The 23,811-nt window shown below is 43.4% G+C and overlaps 1 long non-coding RNA gene across 1 annotated transcript; it reads right to left on the bottom strand.

Annotated features, from left to right (window-relative positions):
- Positions 1-19,056, bottom strand: LOC120986639. Its single transcript, XR_005775716.1, has 3 exons — positions 19,046-19,056; positions 4,973-4,977; positions 1-115 (listed from the first exon to the last, which is right to left on the bottom strand). It is a non-coding gene; the product is annotated as an uncharacterized LOC120986639 (long non-coding RNA).
- Positions 19,057-23,811: the final 4,755 nt, after the last annotated feature.

Raw genomic sequence — 23,811 nt, 5'->3', positions numbered from 1 at the left:
TGTATACTAATGGCAGAAGCATGACTAATAAAACTGGGGAACTGGAATTAGTGATGTGTGAGGAGGACTATGACATAGTGGGAATAACTGAGACATGGCTGGATGATAGTTATGACTGGGCAGTTAATGTACAAGGTTACAGTCTGTTTAGAAAGGATCACAAAAACCGGAGAGGGGGGGAGTCTGAATTTATGTAAAGTCCTGTCTAAAGCCCACAGTCCGAGAAGATATAAGTGAGGGACATGAACATGTGGAGTCACTGTGGGTAGAAGTACATGGAGGCAAAAGCAATAATAAATTACTAATAGGAGTTTATTATAAACCACCTAATATACCAGAGTCCACAGAAAATCTACTACTAAACGAGATAGACGAGGCGGCAAATCATATTGAGGTCATTATTATGGAGGGCCTTCAACTACCCAGATATAGACTGGGAAACTGAAACCTGTATATCTCATAAAGGAAACAGGTTATTGGCAATAGCCTTTCCCAACTGGTTCAGGACCCGAGGGGATGGCCATACTAGAATTAGTATTAACCAATAGACCTGACAGAACAACAGATGTGCAGGTTGGGGGACACCTGGGAAATAGTGAACATAAAATTATAACCTTCTATTATCCTTCAAACAAGCGTTTCTTCAGGGAAGAAAAAAAAATGCCAAACTTCAAAAAAGCTAAATTTAGCCAACTAAGAAATGCCATAGGCCTAACTAACTGGGACAAAGTCCTCAAAAATAAAAATACAGCCACAAAATGGGATATTTATAAAAGCATCCTAAATTCTAATATTGAGAGGTACATACCTTATGGCAATAAAATGTTATGGAACAAGAAGAAACCAATGTGGATAAATAGAACTGTAAAGAAAGCAATAAATGACAAAAAGAAAGCATTTAAAATCACTAAAACAGGAGGGTAGCGAGGAAGCACTGAAAAAATATAAGAAAAAAATATAGAATATGTAAAAAACAAATAAAAGCGGCCAAACTAGAGACCGAGAGATTAATTGCCAAAGAGAGCAAAACTAACCCTAAAATGTTCTTTAATTATTTAAATTGTAAAAAGTATAAATCTGAAGGTGTCCGCCCTTTTCGGAGTGATGAGGGAGGGGTTGCAGAAAGCGATGAGGAGAAAGCAAAGCTATTAAATATTTTTTCTCCACTGTATTCACTGAAGAAAATAAACTGTCAAATGAAATGCAGAATGTTAAAGGTAAATTCCCCATCAAAAGTGTCCTGTCTGACCCAGGAAGATGTACAGCGGCGTCTTAAAAAGATTAAAATAGACAAATTGCCAGGACCAGATGGCACCCCCCCGTATCCTAAGAGAATTAAGTAATGTCATAGCCAGACCCTTATTTCTGATATTTAAGGACTCTATACTGACAGGGAGTGTTCCACAGGATTGACGCATAGCAATTGTGGCGCAAATATTCAAAAAGGGTCCAAAAGCCAGGAAACTATAGGCCAGTGAGTTTAACATCCGTTGTGTGTAAACTGTTTGAAGGTTTTCTAAGAGATGCTATCTTAGATCACCTAAATGAAAAAAGGCAAATAATGCCATATCAGCATGGCTTCACGAGGGATCAGTGATGTCAAACTAATTTAATCAGTTTCCATGAGGAGGTAAGTTCTAGACTTGACAGCATCAAATCAATAAATGTCGTATATCTGGACTTCTCCAAAGCATTTGACACTGTACCACATAAAAGGTTAGTATATAAAATAAGAATGCTCGGACTGGAAGAAAATGTCTGTATCTGGGTAAGTAACTGGCTCAGTGATAGAAAACAGAGGGTGGTTATCAATGGTACACACTCAGACTGTCACTAGTGGAGTACCTGAGGGGTCAGTATTGGGCCCTATTCTCTTCAATATATGTATTAATGATCTTGTAGAAGACTTGCACAGTAAAATATATATTTTTGAAGATGACACTAAACTGTGTAAAGTAATTGACACAAAAGAGGACAATATACTGCTACAGATGGATCTGGATAGATTGCAGGCTTGGGCATAGAAGTGGCAGATGAGGTTTAACACTGACAAATGTAGGGTTATGCACATAGGAAGGAATAATGCAAGTCACCCGTACATACTAAATGGTAAAACACTCGGTAACACTGACATGGAAAAGGACCTAGGAATTTTAGTGAATGGCAAACTAAGCTGTAAAAACCAGTGTCAGGCAGCTGCTGCCAAGGCCAATAAGATAATGGGTTGCATCAAAAGGGTCATAGATGCCCGTGATGAGAACATAGTCCTACCACTTTACAAATCACTGGTCAGACCACACATGGAGTACAGTGAACAAGGCAGACATAGCAGAGCTGGAGAGGGTTCAGAGGAGGGCAACTAAAGTAATAACTGGAATGAGGGAATTACAGTACCCTGAAAGATTATCAACATTAGGGTTATTCACTTTAGATAAAAGACGACTGAGGGGAGATCTAATTACTATGTATAAATATCAGGGGACATTACAGAGATCTCTCCCATCATCTATTTATCCCCAGGACTGTGACTGTGACGAGGGGACATCCTCTGCGTCTGGAGGAAAGAAGGTTTGTACACAAACATAGAAGAGGATTCTTTATGGTAAGAGCAGTGAGACTATGGAGCTCTCTGCCTGAGGAGGTGGTGATGGTGAGTACAATAAAGGAATTCAAGAGGGGCCTGGATGTATTTCTGGAGCGTAATAATATTACAGGCTATAGCTACTAGAGAGGGGTCGTTGATCCAGGGAGTTATTCTGATGCCTGATTGGAGACGGGAAGGAATTTTTTTTCCCTTAAGTTGGGAAAATTGTCTTCTACAGGTGAAAGTAAAAATCTTATAATTAGAAATTTCTTGAGTTTCACCTGTATCTCACAGTTTTTTTTTTGCCTTCCTCTGGATCAACTTGCAGGATGACAGGCTTAGCTGGATGGACAAATGTATTTTTTCGGCCTTATATACTATGTTACTATGTTGTTAATTTCGGGAAGAATTCAGAACTGGTAGAATCAATTTGCTCATCCTTATTTCAGTGCACCGAGGGCACTGCCACTGACCTCCGTGCATGAAATATCCATTATCCACCCAGACCTTCACTCCAAATATTGATTGACGATGCCAAGGCCTTGGATACATCATATTGTTTGGCCCTGTGTACTCGCAAACAAGAGTCATGTGATCACTAGAGATGTCCCGAATAGTTCACCGGCGAATAGTTCCCGATGAACATAGCTTGTTTGCGTTCGCTGCGGCGGGCGAACATATGCGATGTTCGGTCCGCCCCCTATTCATCATCTTTGAGTAAACTTTGACCCTGTACCTCACAGTCAGCAGACACATTCCAGCCAATAAGCAGCAGACCCTCCCTCCCAGACCCTCCCACCTCCTGGACAGCATCCATTTTAGATTCATTCGGAAGCTGCAGTCTTAGTGAGAGGAGGGACAGTGTAGCTGCTGCTGATTTAATAGGGAAATCGATAGCTAGGCCAGTGTATTCAGTGTCCACTACAGTCCTGAAAGACTCATCTGATCTCTGCTGTAAGGACAGCACCCCAAAAAGCCCTTTTTAGGGCTAGAACATCAGTCTGTTTTTTTTTTTTTTCCTGTGTAATCTAATTGCAGTTGCCTGCCAGCGTGTGTGTCAGGCTCACAGCGTATACTGTGCCCACTTGCCCAGTGCCACCACTCATATCTGGTGTCACAATAGCTTGCATTTAAAAAAATAAATAATAATTTTTGACTGTGAAATAATATCAGTCATTTTCCTTCACAAGTGTGCGTTTCAGGGCCTGCAAGGGCACAGTGTCACACCAGTGCAACTCATATCTGGTGTAACAGTGGTGCACATAAAAAAAAAAAAATACAATTTTGACTGTAATAGATTGAATAGCAGTTAGTTTTCTGCAAGCGTGTGGGTCAGGCCTACAGCATCTACTCTGCCAACTTCTGCCAGTGCACAGTGCCACTCATATCTGGTGTCACAGTAGCTTGCACGCATAGTACAACTAAACTAATCTAAAAAAAAATGACAGGCAGAGGCAGGCCATCCCGCAGGGGCCGTCGTGGTGCTGTGATTCCCTTTGGCCCTAGAATAATGCCCAGTGTTCAGAGGCCACGTACCCTGAACTCGAAAAGTTCTGAGGACATAGTTGACTGGCTAACACAGGACACCCAATCTTCTACAGCTTCCGCTCGGAACCTTGACGCACCATCCTCCTCCAGCTTAGCTTCGGGCACCTCTCAAGTTACCAATCGCCCGCCTGCCGCCACCACCAACACTAGCACCACAGCCGCTTCACTTGATCTGTCAGAGGAGTTATTTACACATCAGTTGGAAGAAATGAGTGATGCGCAACCATTATTGCCAGAGGATGTAGATAACAGGGATATGTCTCAGTCAGGCAGCATTACACACATGGACGTATGGTGTGATGATGATGATGTTGTACCCGCTGCTGCTTCCTTTGCTGAGTTGTCAGATTTAAGTGAAGCGGTTGATGATGACGATGTGTCCGTGGATGTCACGTGGGTGCCCGCTAGAAGAGAAGAAGAACAGGGGGAAAGTTCAGATGGGGAGACAGAGAGGAGGAGGAGACGAGTTGGAAGCAGGGGGAGGTCTTCGCAAGGAGCTAGTGGCACAGTCAGACAGCATGTATCGGCACACGGGGTCAGCCAGAAAGCACGCTAATCAACGCATGCTGTTGCCACCACCAGAATGCCGTCATTGCAGAGCTCAGCAGTGTGGCATTTTTTTTGTGTGTCTGCCTCTGACAACAGCGATGCCATTTGCAACCTGTGCCAAAAGAAACTGAGTCGTGGGAAGTCCAACACCCACCTAGGTACAACTGCTTTGCGAAGGCACATGATCGCACATCACAAACGCCTATGGGATCAACACATGATGAGTACAAGCAGCACACATACTCAAAGCCGCCATCCTCCTCCTGGTCCAGCATCTTCAGCCACGTCAACCACTGCTGTCCTCCTTGCCCCCTCTCAACCACCCGCCACTCCGCCTCTCACCTTCAGCAGTTCCTGCTTATCTGGCCACAGTCAGGTGTCTGTCAAGGAAATGTTTGAGCGTAAGAAGCCAATGTCACAAAGTCACCCCCTTGCCCGGCATCTGACAGCTGGCTTTTCGGAACTCTTAGCCCGCCAGCTTTCACCCAACAAGCTCGTGGAATCTGAGGCCTTCCAAAAATTTGTAGCTATTGGGACACCGCAGTGGAAGGTACCCGGCCGAAATTTCTTTTCACAAAAGGCAATCCCCAACCTGTACTCTATTGTGGAAAAGGAAATCATGGCATGTCTGGCACACAGTGTTGGGGCAAGGGTCCATCTCACCACTGATACCTGGTCTGCAAAGCATGGTCAGGGCAGGTATATCACCTACACTGCGCATTGGGTAAACCTGCTGACGGCTGCCAAGCATGGAATGTGTGGCTCTGCAGATGAGTTGGTGACACCGCCACGACTTGCAGGCAGGCCTGCTGCCACCTCCTCTACTCCTCCTACTCCACCCTCTTCCATAATCTCCTCGGCTGAGTCCTCTTCTGCTGCTGCGTCTTGCTCCACATCAACGGCACCCCCCCAGCTCCCCAGGGGCTATTCCACATCCCGGATACGACAGTGTCACGCCGTCTTGGGGTTGACTTGCCTGAAAGCTGATAGGGGACGTAACAGGGATTAAACTGATAAGAATAGAACCACTTAACACACCACTCCTATCTGGTGGCACATTAGATTACACGCGCAGTGCCCCAAATTTGAAGTAGGAGGACCGACCAAGCATCTTTTTCCATCTCCCCGTTCCTAAAATCGATGCCATATACACGTCCCCTGATAGGGGACGAAACAGGGATTAAACTGATAAGAATAGAACAACATAACACACCACAACTATCTGGCGGCACATTAGATTGCATGCACAGTGCCCCAAATTTGAAGTAGGAGGACCGACCAAGCATCTTTTTCCATCTCCCGGTTCCTAAAATCGATTCCATATACATGTCCCCTGATAGGGGATGTAACAGGGATTAAACTGATAGGAATAGTACTACTTAACACACCTTATAATAACGCAGAGAGAGGCAACGCAGAGAGAGGAGTCTGAAGAAGAGGAGTCAGAGGAGGAAGGTGGCTTTGAGGAGGTGGAAGACCAACCACATCAGGCGTCCCAGGGGGCTTGTTGTCACCTTTTGGGGACCCTTGGTGTTGTACGTGGCTGGGTGGAGGAAGAGACCTTCAATGACATCAGTGAGGACAAGGAATGGGACACGGAAAGCTTGGTATCCAACCTTGTGCAAATGGGGAGTTTGCGGTTGTGCAAATGGACTGTTTGCGGTTGTTTGCGGTGCGTTAAACGGGGAGTTTTGTCTGTCACTGTGAAGCGGGCATAACCCTTACACTACCTGATCGATACAACATCATACCTGATGTTTTAAAGCACGTTATTCCAAACAATTTAGGAATGTTAGGTGATTTATGCCCTTTATGGATTAAAACCCGACTCTGCGTCAACTACGTAATTTTCCATGGGAGTTTTGCCATGGATCCCCCTCCGGGATGCCACAGTCCAGGTGTTAGTCCCTTGAAACAACTTTTCCATCACTATTGTGGCCAGAAAGAGTCCCTGTGGGTTTTATAATTCGCCTGCCTATTGAAGTCTATGGTGGTTCGCCCAGTTCGCGAACGGAAAATTTTATGTTCGCGACATCTCTAGTGATCACATATTAGTGCACGCACAGTGCACTTCTATTCATCCTGGCAGATACTCTGGGATCTACTGCGCATGCGTACATACAATTTACTTATAATCTTTAATTAGCAATGGTGATCGATCGTTCACTGTGGGAGACTGGGTCACCTTTGATAACTACAGTTTCTTAGTTAGAAATATTTAAACAGGGGCGTAGCCAAAAGCTCATGGGCCTTGGAGTAGGGGCAGGGAAGCACATAGCCTTTGTGTTGCCAAAAATTGAAACATCAACCCACAATGCCAAATGCTTGACCTAACACCTTCTCTCCAGCCAGAGGTGTAACTTGATCTGCATGAACTTTGTATAATACCAGTGTCTTCTTATGCGCCACAAAATTTTTGGGCCCCCTCAGATTTCTGGGCCCAGTAGTGACTGCTATCTCTGCACCCCCTATAGCTACACCCATGCATTTAGGGATAACTTGCTAAGTAACCCCTTTTAAAAACTGTTTAGAATGATTGATGATTCTTTATTGGAAGGCTGGATAGACCTGGGGAAATGGACTTTCTTTATGCACTTTTTAAAAATGTGTATAAAAAGCCATACATTTGAAGTTTTTTTATGGCTCTTCTACACCCTGTACAGAATTATTAGGCAAATGAGTATTTTGACCACATAATCCTCTTTATGCATGTTGTCTTACTCCAAGCTGTATAGGCTCAAAAGCCTACTATCAATTAAGCATATTAGGTGATGTGCATCTCTGTAATGAGAAGGGGTGTGGTCTAATGACATCAACACCCTATATCAGGTGTACATAATTATTAGGCAACTTCCTTTCCTTTGGCAAAATGGGTCAAAAGAAGGACTTGACAGGACTTGACAGGCTCAGAAAAGTCAAAAATAGTGAGATATCTTGCAGAGGGATGCAGCACTCTTAAAATTTGCAAAGCTTCTGAAGCGTGATCATCGAACAATCAAGCGTTTCATTCAAAATAGTCAACAGGGTCGCAAGAAGCGTGTGGAAAAACCAAGGAGCAAAATAACTGCCCATGAACTGAGAAAAGTCAAGCGTGCAGCTGCCAAGATGCCACTTGCCACCAGTTTGGCCATATTTCAGAGCTGCAACATCACTGGAGTGCCCAAAAGCACAAGGTGTGCAATATTCAGAGACATGGCCAAGGTAAGAAAGGCTGAAAGATGACCACCACTGAACAAGACACACAAGCTGAAACGTCAAGACTGGGCCAAGAAATATCTCAAGACTGATTTTTCTAAGGTTTTATGGACTGATGAAATGAAGTGAGTCTTGATGGGCCAGATGGATGGGCCCGTGGCTCGATTGGTAAAGGGCAGAGAGCTCCAGTCCGACTCAGACGCCAGCAAGGTGGAGGTGGAGTACTGGTTTGGGCTGGTATCATCAAAGATGAGCTTGTGGGGCCTTTTCGGGTTGAGGATGGAGTCAAGCTCAACTCCCAGTCCTACTGCCAGTTTCTGGAAGACACCTTCTTCAAGCAGTGGTACAGGAAGAAGTCTGCATCCTTCAAGAAAAACATGATTTTCATGCAGGACAATGCTCCATCACACGCGTCCAAGTACTCCACAGCGTGGCTGGCAAGAAAGGGTATAAAAGAAGAAAATCTAATGACATGGCCTCCTTGTTCACCTGATCTGAACCCCATTGAGAACCTGCTGGTCCATCATCAAATGTGAGATTTACAAGGAGGGAAAACAGTACACCTCTCTGAACAGTGTCTGGGAGGCTGTGGTTGCTGCTGCACGCAACGTTGATCGTGAACAGATCAAAACACTGACAGAATCCATGGATGGCAGGCTTTTGAGTGTCCTTGCAAAGAAAGGTGGCTATATTGGTCACTGATTTGTTTTTGTTTTGTTTTTGAATGTCAGAAATGTATATTTGTGAATGTTGAGATGTTATATTGGTTTCACTGGTAAAAATAAATAATTGAAATGGGTATATATTTGTTTTTTGTTAAGTTGCCTAATAATTATGCACAGTAATAGTCACCTGCACACACAGATATCCCCCTAAAATAGCTAAAACTAAAAACAAACTAAAAACTACTTCCAAAAATATTCAGCTTTGATATTAATGAGTTTTTTGGGTTCATTGAGAACATGGTTGTTGTTCAATAATAAAATTAATCCTCAAAAATACAACTTTCCTAATAATTCTGCACTCCCTGTATATGTAATTTCTACACATATTTCTACGAGCGAAGTTTTGAAAAATTCAATTCAACCGATTCGCAGAACTTTGACAAGAAATGTAATTTGTTACAAATGAATTAGTCATGAATCACTATAAATCAGGTATACCGTACGTAGACCTCTCAGTGGGAAAGTTAACCCTTTCTAGACTGCCGACAGTGTATCTACGTTGGCGGACGGACATTTAAAAATGGTGCCCGCTGACACGTGCAGCACGAATGTCCAGAATTTAACCCTTTAGATACCATTACCCCATACCAGCAACAGCCCCTGTTTGGCTAACATATTATATGGCAGCTACTTTTCCCTTATCGCAATAATCCAGCGGCCATGTTCGATCCATGCACCGTGTTCGGCCCATATGGTTTTAACCATAATACATTTACTTAGAGAAATTTCAGTACGTTCACAGTATGCAGGGATAACGGGCCTTATGGAGGGATCCACATGGGTTAAAATTTTGTTGCACTGCAGTAACATAGAATTTGTTTAAAACTTGCTGCTGTCATGGTGATGCAGAATGAAATTTTCGTAACAGAATGCATTAGCTATGAATGACATTGACGTTGAATTTGATCAAGTTTGTCATGGTTGTTATAGTGATGTTTTACTGTCCAGTAATGATATGAATGAACGGGGTCCGTCAGTAACCGACTTTTACCGCCATTTAACGGCTCCAGTGGTTCCGTTATTTTCTTAGTTCTGCTCCTATAACGGAGGAGAAAGGAAACTGAAGCACTGGTGTAAACCTGGCCGTAGCATTAGTTACTGTGCCATCACTATTACAGGCAGATCTCATTTATCACCATGTAACCAAATTGTCAACCGGAATTTTTCTTTTTTCTGGACAATTTATTCCTAAATTATGGACAGCCCAAATAATTTGTATCATCAAGAAATCGTTTATGGCCTTTCTCTATTCATATAATCGGTCCAACATATGGAGGGTAGAATTCCAATGGGTGGAAACGTCGCATATCAGCCTATGTTGGGGGACGCCTTTCTGCGGCTGCAGCTCAAGGAGGGAGTTCTTTGTGGTGGCTGAAGTGCATGCAAAGTTTCCTGGCCATTTTCAGGATGTCTTGCAGATGGGCAGATGACTTCAGGAACCGCTTTACAACCAAATTAAACACGTGCGCCATGCCGGGCACATGGCTCAGCCCTCCTTGAAACAGTGCCGACACCATGTTTTTCCCATTGTCAGTCACCATGGTTCCGATTTTGACTTGTCGAGGAGAAAGCCAGGATTTGATTTCTTGATGAAGTATGCGGAGCAGTTTCTCCCCTGTGTGACTCTGTTCGCCCAGGCAAACTTGGTGCAGAACAGCGTGACACCGCTGTGCCATGCACATGTAGTATGCTGGAGGGGCACTGTGAATGGTCCCTGCAGTGGAGTCTGAGGACACAGTAAAGCATGAGGAGGCAGAGGTGGACATTGTTGCAGGACCAACAGCGTGAGAACGTGGAGGTGGAATCTGCATCTCCTGGCCAAGTTGCTGGTGTAGCTTTAGGAACCACATTCACCCAGTGAGCCGTAAAGGACATATATTGTTCTTGACTATCGTTACAGCTTCATACATCGGTGCTGCCGTGCACTTTTGCAGACACCGACAGACTCAAGGACTGGCCCACCTTCCGGTCTACATATGTGTGCAGGTCTGGTACTGCCTTTTTGGCAAAGAAATGAGGGCTTGGGACTCTCCACCTCGGCTCAGCACAAGCCATCAGTTCTCTGAAAGTTGCAGAGTCCACCACTTGTAAAGGGAGGGACTGCAGCACCAGCAACTTGGCCAGGAGTACGTTCAGCTTCTGCGCCGTATACTGTCGTCTCTTGGCAATCGTTTCAGTAATCGATTGCTGATGGAATGACTGACGAGGAGGAGGAGGAGCAGGAGCATCAGGACCAGCAGATGATGGGAAAGACAGAAAGCTCCCTTCGGCTGAGGTGGTGGAGCCTTGACTGCATGAAATTGGGTGGGTGCCACTGGGTGATGCAGCGGTTGCTGCAGCATGCTGGACCACCACATCAGAGCCACAGTTCTCCCAGGGCACTTTATGGGGACGCTTCCATGTGTTGATGCAGGGCCGTGGTGCCAACATTGGCCCCCTGGCCACGGTTCACCTTCTGCATACAAATTTGGCAAATGGCCATGTTTACCTCCTCCGGCGGTTTAACAAAAAATTGCCACACTGCCGATTATGGCATTTTCCCCCAACACTCCACGCTAACTGTCTGCTACTGCTGCCTCCGTGGACCCCTGCACTGCTTTCTTCCGAACAGGTAGGCTTCTGCGAAGCAGGTGGTCTACCCCGGGCACGTTTTGCTCCCGACCTCCCACTGCTGCCACCCTGCTGACTCACTACCACGCTGCCACCATACTGGCTCTGCCGCTGCCTCATGCACAAGCTGCCAGCCTCTTCTCCTGATGATGATGATGAATTGATGATGAAGCCCCTTCTTCACCCGGCTCCCAAGTGCGATCGGCTACATCATCATCATCATCTGCTATTGTCTGCACAATACTGATGTCCCCCTCAACGCTCTCAGTGCCAGGAGCCTGACTGCTCACAACACCTGCTCCCACACGACTCATCATCACTACTTGCCCGTCTACCGAATGAAGCGGCGGATGTCTCCTCCAGATCTTGGCTGGGCAGTAGCTGCTGACTGTCTTCTAGTAGCTCGTCCCCGCTGAAAAGTGGAGCCGAGCCTATGGCATATAATAATTCTCGTGCTGAGGGAACTGAAAATGACAGAGGAAGGTTCAGGACAGGTGAAGGGCCTGTCACCTGTCTGTCTGACATACTGTATAATAAAATAATTAAATTAAAATTAAAATAATACCAAAAAAGGCTGTAGTACAATTTTACTTCATCGCTGAATGGCAATTAAGATATATCTATATATATATATATATATATATATATATATATATATTTTTTTTTTTATTATTATTAATAATCTCCACCTCAAAAAAAAATAATTACAATTCACCACAGAAGGTCAATTAAGATATATTCTTTTTCCTATAACTACACCCCAAAAAAAGAAATATAACAATCACAATTCACTGGCTAATGGGACGTACGTATATTTACTTTTTCTACACCACGCTAATGGCTGTAGTACAATGTAACTTCACTGCTGAACGGCAATTAAGACATATATACGGTATATATTTTTTTCTGATTAATAAACCCCCCCCCCCAAGAAAAAAAAAATATCACAATTCACCGCAGAACGGCAATTAAGATGTATTATTTTTCCTATTCCTAAATCCCCCCAAAAAAATAACAATCACAATTCACCACATAAAGGCTAAAGGGACATACGTATATTTCCTATTAATACACCCAGTAAATGCTTGTAGTACAATGTAACTTCACTGCTGAACGGCACTTATGGCATATATTTTTCCTTTTTTTTCCCCTATTAATAAACCACCCCCAAAAAAAGTAAAACAATGTAAAATCAATGCAGAACGGCTAATAGGACGTATAACCCCTTTAACTCTGAATGTGGGTGCAGTAGAATGTCATGCACATGGCGATACACTGAACTTGCTGTCTCCCTACTGTCCCCCTATACTCTCCCTACAGTCTCAAAACAGTCTCCTTGCACTGTCCCTGCACTCTCCCTGTCCAATATTCTTTTATAAACCAGTTTTCAGTAACACTATCCCTAGCCCATGAGTGCTTGACACATCTCTCCCTATGCTCAGCTCACAGGACAATGGCAGGGGCCGTGCGGGATGAGTTTTTTTTTTTTTTTTTTTGGTTTTTAAAAGTTTTATTGAATAAATCAGTACAATACAAAAATAGAGCAGAAGAGAAGTAACAAACTCCTCTACTCTTACATATAAGAAGAACAGAATACAGGTCTATCAATTATTAATTATACAATAAGTATGATAAAACGGCATCCAAGGGGTTAATCGGTATAGAATATCCTATGGAAAATATGGAAAATATACTTTAGAAAAAGCACATTTAAAAACCAGGTGGCAATTATTGATCTAAAATGTCTGTTAAATACCTTAAGCCTTAGTGATATGATCCATCCGAGACGGTCCCAAGCGGGAGCAGCAGTACCGTCTGAGCAACTCAACGTCCAACAATCTAAGAAGGGTTAGGAAATAAGTAGATGGGAAGATAGATGGGGTAGGCCCTAGATGTTATATATCTAAGGATAATGTTGATTGTGCTAATCCCTGTCTAATAGCCTCTAAAGGAAATCCATTGACTCCAGTTATTTAGAAACTTATGATGGGATCTCAGTTCCCATGAGGATAACTCCTCTAATCGGTAAATTTGATCTATTTTCTGATACCATTGATCCAAAGAGGGAACCTCAGAGGATAACCATAATGTAGGGATCAGCAATTTTGCAGCATTCACTAGATGTTTGAAAAGAAGTAGATTAGGGGGGGAGGGGTTACGAGGATAAAGATTCAGGAGGGCAACTTCCGGAGACGGAGTAATATTGGAATTGCAAATCCTGTTACTGATTTGAAAAACCTTTTCCCACCAATTAAGTAAAATTGGGCATGTCCACCATATGTGGATAAAAGCGCCCCTTTCTTTTGAGCATCTCCAACATGTGTCAGATGCTGTAACTGAATATAAGCATGTCTTGTCGGGGGTTTTATACCATCTTGTGATGATTTTATAGTTATTCTCCTGAATCCTGACACACCTTGAGGTTTTATGTGAAGAGTTATATATGATGCAGGTATCCTCCGGTGAGAGACTTATATTTAGGTCTTTTTCCCAAAGTCTTATGAAAGCAGGCGTTAGGGCTTCAGGAGGAGTTCTCAACCTGTTATACCATTGTGAGATCAGTTTATGTGGGGTGGAATCACGAGAGATAATATGTTCAAGCCAGGTAATAGGGCGTAACAATGTATGTAATTGTACGTTTTGAGACATGTATGCTCTTAAGAAATGGAGCCCATTAAAACTTGAGAGTGGACTTTTTAAGAGATCACATATCTCTTTTATGGAGAGTAATTTGCCTTCTTTGTATAGATCTATCAGTTTCAGATTAGACTGAGCAATTTCAGTGGGAAGGCTGCTCTGTAAGGCCTGGGGGGCTAAGTGAAAAATATCCTCTATTTTGAGGACAGGTGATGGGAGTGGGGAGCTTAAGGGTGATTTTTGTAAGGTGTACCACGCATTTAGAGTGGCTTTCATAACTGGAGTAATATTAGGATCGGGGGGCAGTGGAGACATGCGTCCCAGTAGAGCCGCTCTGAACGGAAGGGGGATGAGTTTTTTTTATAGGGATGTGACATCACAGGGGATGGGTAGCTGCTGATTGGCTAGCTGCACGGTATTATGGGGGGTTACATCACATTTCTGGGATTCTTACTTTCACTTTGTAACACGTGTAGCTGTCATTTAGATTCATTACCATGAAAAGCGAGGGAATTCAGATTCACGTTGAATCAAATGTTTCCTAAACTTCGGATCAAATTCCACTTCGGATGCCTTGATGTCACTCAACACTAGTCATGATGTATGAAAGTTTATTTTGGCACTTGTTATTGTGGCATTCATGCCCACCACCATTTCACTACTCCCGGTGGGCATGGCCCTGGCTTTTCTCACCCGATTCACTGCTCTGGGTCTTCAGTGTTTCAGACCTGCCTGGTGTGCTTGGCCACTGGAGGAGTGCTTCTTCATACACTCTATGCAGGCTTCCTAAAAGGTCAGTCTGGCGCCTAAAAGGTCAATGCCTATAATGTAATTCTCTCCAGCCAATACTTGGCCACCCTGTGGTACTCAGGACACCTACCCCTATGGGAGATTACCAGAGCAATAGGTTTTAGTACTCTATTATCCTGTAATGGTGCCATTTTATATGTTTATCTACCCCTGTCCTGACCTCTGCTAGTTTTCCGATTTTGACCCTTCTATGTCTGACCTGATCTCTGCCTGATTTCTGTTCTGACCCTGAGTTTCTCACTGTTACTGCAGACTTATTTGTGGACCTCATGTTCTCTGCGTGCCCCATCCTCGGCCTGTCCTTGACCATGGTTTTGCCTTATCTCTAGGTGCTCCACCAGCGTCTCTTAACCACTGTGGGTCAGACATCACTTGAATAGAGAGTACTACAAGATGTAATGTCCTGGGGTTCTCCTGCAGTGGAGTCCAGTTCCCTGTATAGGAGTTAAAGGGTGAAGACAAGGAGGGCCAATGGGATAATACCCTTAGGAATAGCCCTATTCATATTCAATTCGTAACAGCATTTTCTCCACACTGTGAACAATAGTGAACATGTCATAACCGAGAATAAGCTAAACAAAACAAACAGGCCACATCCACTGAAAAATATGTGAAGCCATAATATTCCCATAAAAATCACAGCTTTATTAGTTTAATAAAAATATAACAATTGGTATATAAAAAGGGTCAGGGTGTAATTTCTATGACCAGGTGTCACATTGTTGAAAAATATTTCATCAAAGCTCTACTCCTATGTTTTTAGGACCTATGGCATTGACGAGGGAAAAGTTTGGCCTCATGCACATGACCGTTGTTGTGTTCCATGTCCGTTGTTCCGTTTTCCGTGATTTTCTGCGGACCTATTGACTTTCAATGGGTCCGTTGAAAACTCGGATAATGCACCGTTTGTCATCCGCGTCCGTGATCCGTGTTTCCAGTCCGTCAAAAAAATATGACCTGTCCTATTTTTTTCACGGACAACGGTTCGCGCACCCATTCAAGTCAATGGGTCCATGAAAAAACACGGAGGCACACAAGATAGTCATCCGCGTCCGTTTTTTTCCTATCATTTGCAAGGCAAACTTGACTTAGATTTTTTTTTCACTTTTCATGTCTGGTGATCCTCCAAAAATCAAGGAAGACACACGGAAACAAAAACGGAAACGGATCACGGAACAACGGAACAGCTTCTTGCGGACCGCAAAGAAATACAGTCGTGTGCATGAGAAGACATGTGAGAAAAGGTTTAATTTATCTTTGAAAGTGTTCACACAACCAGGATATGTACCACTCCAATCAAAAATATGTTGTATTAATTGGCACCCAGTGGAAAATTCTGCAAATCACGAGAGTGTAGGTTACCTTTAAAACGTAACTTTTAATGATAATACCTAATATGATAGGCCCATAAGCAAATACAATTAACCACCTCAGCCCCCAGTGCTTAAACACCCTGAAAGACCAGGCCACTTTTTACACTTCTGACCTACAATACTTTCACCGTTTATTGCTCGGTCATGCAACTTACCACCCAAATGAATTTTACCTCCTTTTCTTCTCACTAATAGAGCTTTCATTTGGTGGTATTTCATTGCTGCTGACATTTTAACTTTTTTTGTTATTAATCGAAATTTAACGATTTTTTTGCAAAAAAATAACATTTTTCACTTTCAGTTGTAAAATTTTGCAAAAAAAACGAGATCTATATAGAAATTTTGCTCTAAATTTATAGTTCTACATGTCTTTGATAAAAAAAAAATGTTTGGGTAAAAAAAAAATGGTTTGGGTAAAAGTTATAGCGTTTACAAACTATGGTACAAAAATGTGAATTTCCGCTTTTTGAAGCAGCTCTGACTTTCTGAGCACCTGTCATGTTTCCTGAGGTTCTACAATGGCCAGACAGTACAAACACCCCACAAATGACCCCATTTCGGAAAGTAGACACCCTAAGGTATTCACCGATGGGCATAGTGAGTTCATAGAACTTTTTATTTTTTGTCACAAGTTAGCGGAAAATGATGATTTTTTTTTTTTTTTCTTACAAAGTCTCATATTCCACTAACTTGTGACAAAAAATAAAAACTTCTATGAACTCACTATGCCCATCACGAAATACCTTGGGGTCTCTTCTTTCCAAAATGGGGTCACTTGTGGGGTAGTTATACTGCCCTGGCATTCTAGGGGCCCAAATGTGTGGTAAGGAGTTTGAAATCAAATTCTGTAAAAAATGACCAGTGAAATCCGAAAGGTGCTCTTTGGAAAATGGGCCCCTTTGCCCACCTAGGCTGCAAAAAAGTGTAACACATCTGGTATCTCTGTATTCAGGAGAAGTTGAGGAATGTGTTTTGGGGTGTCTTTTTACATATACCCATGCTGGGTGAGATAAATATCTTGGTCAAATGCCAACTTTGTATAAAAAAATGGGAAAAGTTGTCTTTTGCCAAGATATTTCTCTCACCCAGCATGGGTATATGTAAAATTACACCCCAAAACACATTCCCCACCTTCTCCTGAGTACGGCAATACCAGATGTGTGACACTTTTTTGCAGCCTAGGTGGGCAAAGGGGCCCATATTCCAAAGAGCACCTTTCGGATTTCACAGGTCATTTTTTACGGAATTTGATTTCAAACTCCTTACCACACATTTGGGCCCCTAGAATGCCAGGGCAGTATAACTACCCCACAAGTGACCCAATTTTGGAAAGAAGACACCCCAAGGTATTCCGTGAGGGGCATGGCAAGTTCCTAGAATTTTTTATTTTTTGTCACAAGTTAGTGGAAAATGATGATTTTTTTTTTTTTTTTTTTTTCATACAAAGTCTCATATTCCACTAACTTGTGACAAAAAATAAAAACTTCCATGAACTCACTATGCCCATCAGCGAATACCTTGGGGTCTCTTCTTTCCAAAATGGGGTCACTTGTTGGGTAGTTATACTGCCCTGGCATTCTAGGGGCCCAAATGTGTGGTAAGGAGTTTGAAATCAAATTCTGTAAAAAAATGACCTGTGAAATCCGAAAGGTGCTCTTTGGAATATGGGCCCCTTTGCCCACCTAGGCTGCAAAAAAGTGTCACACATCTGGTATCTCCATACTCAGGAGAAGGTGGGGAATGTGTTTTGGGGTGTCATTTTACATATACCCATGCTGGGTGAGATAAATATCTTGGTCAAATGCCAACTTTGTATAAAAAAATGGGAAAAGTTGTCTTTTGCCAAGATATTTCTCTCACCCAGCATGGGTATATGTAAAATGACACCCCAAAACACATTCCCCACCTTCTCCTGAGTACGGCAATACCAGATGTGTGACACTTTTTTGCAGCCTAGGTGGGCAAAGGGGCCCATATTCCAAAGAGCACCTTTCGGATTTCACAGGTCATTTTTTACAGAATTTGATTTCAAACTCCTTACCACACATTTGGGCCCCTAGAATGCCAGGGCAGTATAACTACCCCACAAGTGACCCCATTTTGGAAAGAAGAGACCCCAAGGTATTCGCTGATGGGCATAGTGAGTTCATGGAAGTTTTTATTTTTTGTCACAAGTTAGTGGAATATGAGACTTTGTATGAAAAAAAAAAAAAAAAATCAGCATTTTCCACTAACTTGTGACAAAAAATAAAAAATTCTAGGAACTCGCCATGCCCCTCACGGAATACCTTGGGGTGTCTTCTTTCCAAAATGGGGTCACTTGTGGGGTAGTTATACTGCCCTGGCATTTTCCAGGGGCCCTAATGTGTGGTAAGTAGGTAAATGACCTGTGAAATCCTAAAGGTGCTCTTTGGAATGTGGGCCCCTTTGCCCACCTAGGCTGCAAAAAAGTGTCACACATGTGGTATCGCCGTATTCAGGAGAAGTTGGGGAATGTGTTTTGGGGTGTCATTTTACATATACCCTTGCTGGGTGAGAGAAATATCTTGGCAAAAGACAACTTTTCTCATTTTTTTATACAAAGTTGGCATTTGACCAAGATATTTCTCTCACCCAGCATGGGTATATGTAAAATGACACCCCAAAACACATTCCCCAACTTCTCCTGAGTACGGAGATACCAGATGTGTGACACTTTTTTGCAGCCTAGATGCGCAAAGGTGCCCAAATTCCTTTTAGGAGGGCATTTTTAGACATTTGGATACCAGACTTCTTCTCACGCTTTGGGGCCCCTAGAATGCCAGGGCAGTATAAATACCCCACATGTGACCCCATTTTGGAAAGAAGACACCCCAAGGTATTCAATGAGGGGCATGGCGAGTTCATAGAAATTTTTTTTTTTTTGGCACAAGTTAGCGGAAATTGATATTTTTAATTTTTTTCTCACAAAGTCTCCCGTTCCGCTAACTTGGGACAAAAATTTCAATCTTTCATGGACTCAATATGCCCCTCACGGAATACCTGGGGGTGTCTTCTTTCCGAAATGGGGTCACATGTGGGGTATTTATACTGCCCTGGCATTCTAGGGGCCCTAAAGCGTGAGAAGAAGTCTGGAATATAAATGTCTAAAAAATTTTACGCATTTGGTTTCCGTGAGGGGTATGGTGAGTTCATGTGAGATTTTATTTTTTGACACAAGTTAGTGGAATATGAGAGTTTGTAAGAAAAAAAAGAAAAAAATTCCGCTAACTTGGGCCAAAAAAATGTCTGAATGGAGCCTTACAGAGGGGTGATCAATGAAAGGGGGGTGATCAATGACAGGGGGGTGATCAGGGAGTCTATATGGGGTGATAACCACAGTCATTGATCACGCCCGTGTAAGGCTTCATTCAGACGTCCGTATGCGTTTTGCGGATCCGATCCATCTATCAGTGGATCCGTAAAAATCATGCGGACATCTGAATGGAGCTTTACAGGGGGGTAATCAATGACAGGGGGGTGATCAGGGAGTCTATATGGGGTGATCACCACAGTCATTGATCACGCCCCTGTAAGGCTTCATTCAGACGTCCGGATGCGTTTTGCGGATCGGATCCATCTATCAGTGCATCCGTAAAAATCATGCGGACATCTGAATGGAGCTTTACAGGGTGTGATCAGGGAGTCTATATGGGGTGATCACCACAGTCATTGATCATGCCCCTGTAAGGCTTCATTCAGACGTCCGGATGCGTTTTGCGGATCGGATCCATCTATCAGTGCATCCGTAAAAATCATGCGGACATCTGAATGGAGCTTTACAGGGGGGTGATCAGGGAGTCTATATGGGGTGATCACCACAGTCATTGATCATGCCCCTGTAAGGCTTCATTCAGACGTCCGGATGCGTTTTGCGGATCCGATCCATCTATCAGTGCATCCGTAAAAATCATGCGGACATCTGAATGGAGCTTTACAGGGAGGTAATCAATGACAGGGGGGTGATCAGGGAGTCTATATGGGGTGATCAGGGGTGATCAGGGGCTAATAAGGGGTTAATAAGTGACGGGGGGGTGTAGTGTAGTGTAGTGGTGCTTGGTGCTACTTTACTGAGCTGCCTGTGTCCTCTGGTGGTCGATCCAAACAAAGGGGACCACCAGAGGACCAGGTAGCAGGTATATTAGACGCTGTTATCAAAACAGCGTCTAATATACCTTTTAGGGGTTAAAAAAAACACATCTCCAGCCTGCCAGCGAACGATCGCCGCTGGCAGGCTGGAGATCAACTCTCTTACCGTCCGTTCCTGTGAGCGCGCGCGCCTGTGTGCGCGCGTTCACAGGAAATCTCGCGTCTCGCGAGATGACGCGTATATGCGTGACTGTGCGCAGCGCTGCCACCTCCGGAACGCGATCCTGCGTTAGGCGGTCCGGAGGTGGTTAAAAGCATGCATGCATCGGTGTCCATGCCACACAGAATGGTGAAAATATAGGCAGATGTAGGATAACAATTGCTGAGAGGGCGAGTTAGTAGAATGGGGGTATGAATCAAGAGGGAGACAGGTACTGGGTCTCTTCCCCTATAACTTCCTATATTCTAACTCTCATTCAAGCCCTCTCTGTATGTCCCTGGGTGTCCCTTAAACAGTAGCGGCGATGACTGCCCAGCTTCGCCAGGGAATTACATACACCACGGGTACACACATAAATAATGCCAAGCGCACTCGTACCGACGTGCTTCAGTGGCCAAATTATAGGCCAGATCATCAGGGGACTGGCAAATCTATAGGTGGTCACAATAGCCAAACAGTTAGGTCGCCCTCTCAGCAATTGTTATCCTACATCTGCCTATACTTTCACCATTCTGTGTGGCATGGACACCGATGCATGCATGCTTTTTAATTGTATTATTTGCTTATGGGCCTATCATATTAGGTATTATCATTAAAAGTCAAGTTTTAAAGGTAACCTACACTCTCGTGATTTGCTTAATTTACCTTTGCCCTGTACGCCGTTTTTCTTATGTGTATTCCATTCTTCAATTTCCCTAATAGTCTCCCCTCTATTATGTTCAGACTATAGTTTCTGAAAAAAGGTATTCTTATTTGCAGACCTTGTTGATTCCAGAACCAAGCCCTTGCAGTCTTTCAAGAATCTCTAGGATAAAGATCAATTTTCCTCTCAATGTAGATTGCATAACCTCTACATTTGCCATATTTAAGAGATTGTGAAAGAAGAACACATCAACCAGGCGTTTACTTATGAGTGAATCGATTCTAACCAATAAGATTTGTTCTGGACTTCACAAAAATGTGCCTTCCAAACAAATCTGAAGCTTCTCTGATTCGATTAGGATGAATTGCATAAAAACGGCACTCAGGGCTCTTTTACTGTTCATGTTGGTGGCAAAACCACAAGGGGGGAAATAAAGGATGATCTTATGACACTAGGAGAAAGGAGCAGGGTCTTTCCCTGACTGGCTGAGAGGCATATAGCCTGATCAGCCAATCCGGGGAAGTATTCACCAAGGTCTTGTTACAGACAGCGGAACAGAATGCCATTCTGCATTGTACTTGCGGCCTGGAAGGATGTTGTGCTGTGGCTCTGTCTCCCTAAAAACAATTGCATAAGCCACACATAAGTCACCGATAAATTATGAAAGGGACAGTATATGAGTAATATTAATCTTTATTTATCTAGCGCCAACATATTCCGCAGCATTTTACAATCAGGGGGTTCATGTACAAACAGAATCACAAATAACATTGCAGAGACAGGTCAACAATTAAAACAACAGTAAATAGGGCCACTTCAATTAACCCTACTGCCACTATTGTTACCGCTACACAGTCATAACTACTACTACACACATATACTGCCTTTTCTGTTCCATGCTGTGCTGCTCCTTCTACTATTACATCCACATGCCACTATCACCCTTTCCTTTCCACATCCACACTACACTGCTGCTGCTCCATATTAAAAGAGAGACTTTATCCAGGCTTGTTTAGAACAAGCTACTCTTTCTTGCACACTTGTGTGCATATAAATATCGGCAAGCATTCTGACCCCATTAATGCCTAATTTTTGGATTCTAGTGCAGAATAAGACACTCTTTCTTCTAACAAAATACAAAGAGGTATCTCCTAATAAAGATTTCTTGAGAGATACCTCTTGGTTATTCATTTCCTATGAAGCATGGGAAATGCTATGCGTCATTGTGACGGTCACGTACACTACACACAGTGGGGAGGATAGTAACCACTGCGCTCCACCCTCACCCCTGGCCCTGCCTACTTGCCTCGCAAGTCCTAATGACAGGGGACAACTAGACGGCAGTCCCTAACTTCGGATATGTGCTGGGAAGACAGACAAGACAAATAATGGTACGTGAAAGCACCGGGTCAATACCTAGAGAGCTACGCAGTACTAAGGAAAGAGCAGAGAATAGTCAGGAAAAGCCAAGGTCAAATACCAGGAGAGAAACGAAGTACAACAGGAGTCCGCAAAGAATCGTCAGGTGGAAGCCGGGGTCAGGATACCAGGAGAGATGCGCAATACAGGAGGAGCAGGCAAAGGATCATCAGGGAACAGGATCAGGTAGCATTTCAGTAGTCCAACAAATAGCCAGGAACTTAGAATTAACAGGTAACCTGTGGCCAGCAGGCTGCCTGTATTTATAGTGGGGTCTGAGGGTCATGTGACGTGGCCAGCGTCACATGACCGACAGACAGACAAGTCGAGCACCGAGTGATCAGCTCGGCGATCAAGGCAGACCTAGGAGCAGGGAGCCTCCCAGCAAGCAAAGCCGCCCTGGGAACGAGGTCAAACACAGAAACTCGCTCCCGAAGCTAAGCAGCAGGTCTGCGGCTAATGGGGGACTGAGTGCACCTTTGGCGCTCCCCGTGGCAGTCATCTCCCCTGTTCCCCAGCTCCCCATTCAAGTGAATGGAGTAAGTACTTGTAATTAGTGTTGATCATGAATATTCGAATTGCGAATTTTTGTCGCGAATATCGGCACTTCGTGAATTCGTAAATATTTAAAATATAGTGAGATATATTTGTAATTTTGAATATTCTAGATGTTTTTTTCATCAGTAACCTCCCTTCTTGCTTGTGGGCCAATGATAAGGCTGCAATGTCTTTGACTTTAGGAGTAGTGTTGATTGTGAATTTTCATAATGCAAATTTTCGTAATGCAAATTTTTTATGCAAAGTTTTTAATTGCCGATTTCCACAATCAAGAAAATAATGACTGGAGATAACAAATTCTCGAATTCGCGAATATATGGCGAATATTCACCCAAATATTCGCGAAATATCACAAATTCGAATATTGCCCCTGCCGCTCATCACTACTTGTAATTACACTGGTCTCCAAGATGACAGGCAGTGTAATAAAGAGGAGGTAGCACTCACATGGAGCACTGCCTCCGCTTCAGCTGATCTGCTGTTTGCCAGGTGTCGGACCCCCGCTGATCAGATGTTGATGACCTATCCTTACGATAGTTCATCAATATATATGGCCTGCACTACACCTTTAAAGGGGTTGTCTCACTTTGGCAAATGGCATTTATTATGTAGGGGAAGTTAATACAAGGCTCTTACTAATGTATTGTTATTACCATATTGCTTTTTTTGCTGGCTGGATTCATTTTTCCATCACATTATACACTGCTTGTTTCCATGTTTACGACCACCCTGCAATCCATCAGTGGTGGTCGTGCTTGCACACTATAGGAAAAAGCAATAGGCTATATGCAGTGCCATGGTCCTGGCTAGAGTTGAGCGAACACCTGGATGTT

The sequence above is a fragment of the Bufo bufo genome, chromosome 1, assembly GCF_905171765.1.
Source record: "Bufo bufo chromosome 1, aBufBuf1.1, whole genome shotgun sequence".
Taxonomy (NCBI): domain Eukaryota; kingdom Metazoa; phylum Chordata; class Amphibia; order Anura; family Bufonidae; genus Bufo; species Bufo bufo.
This window is presented reverse-complemented; position numbering and strand designations above follow the sequence as displayed.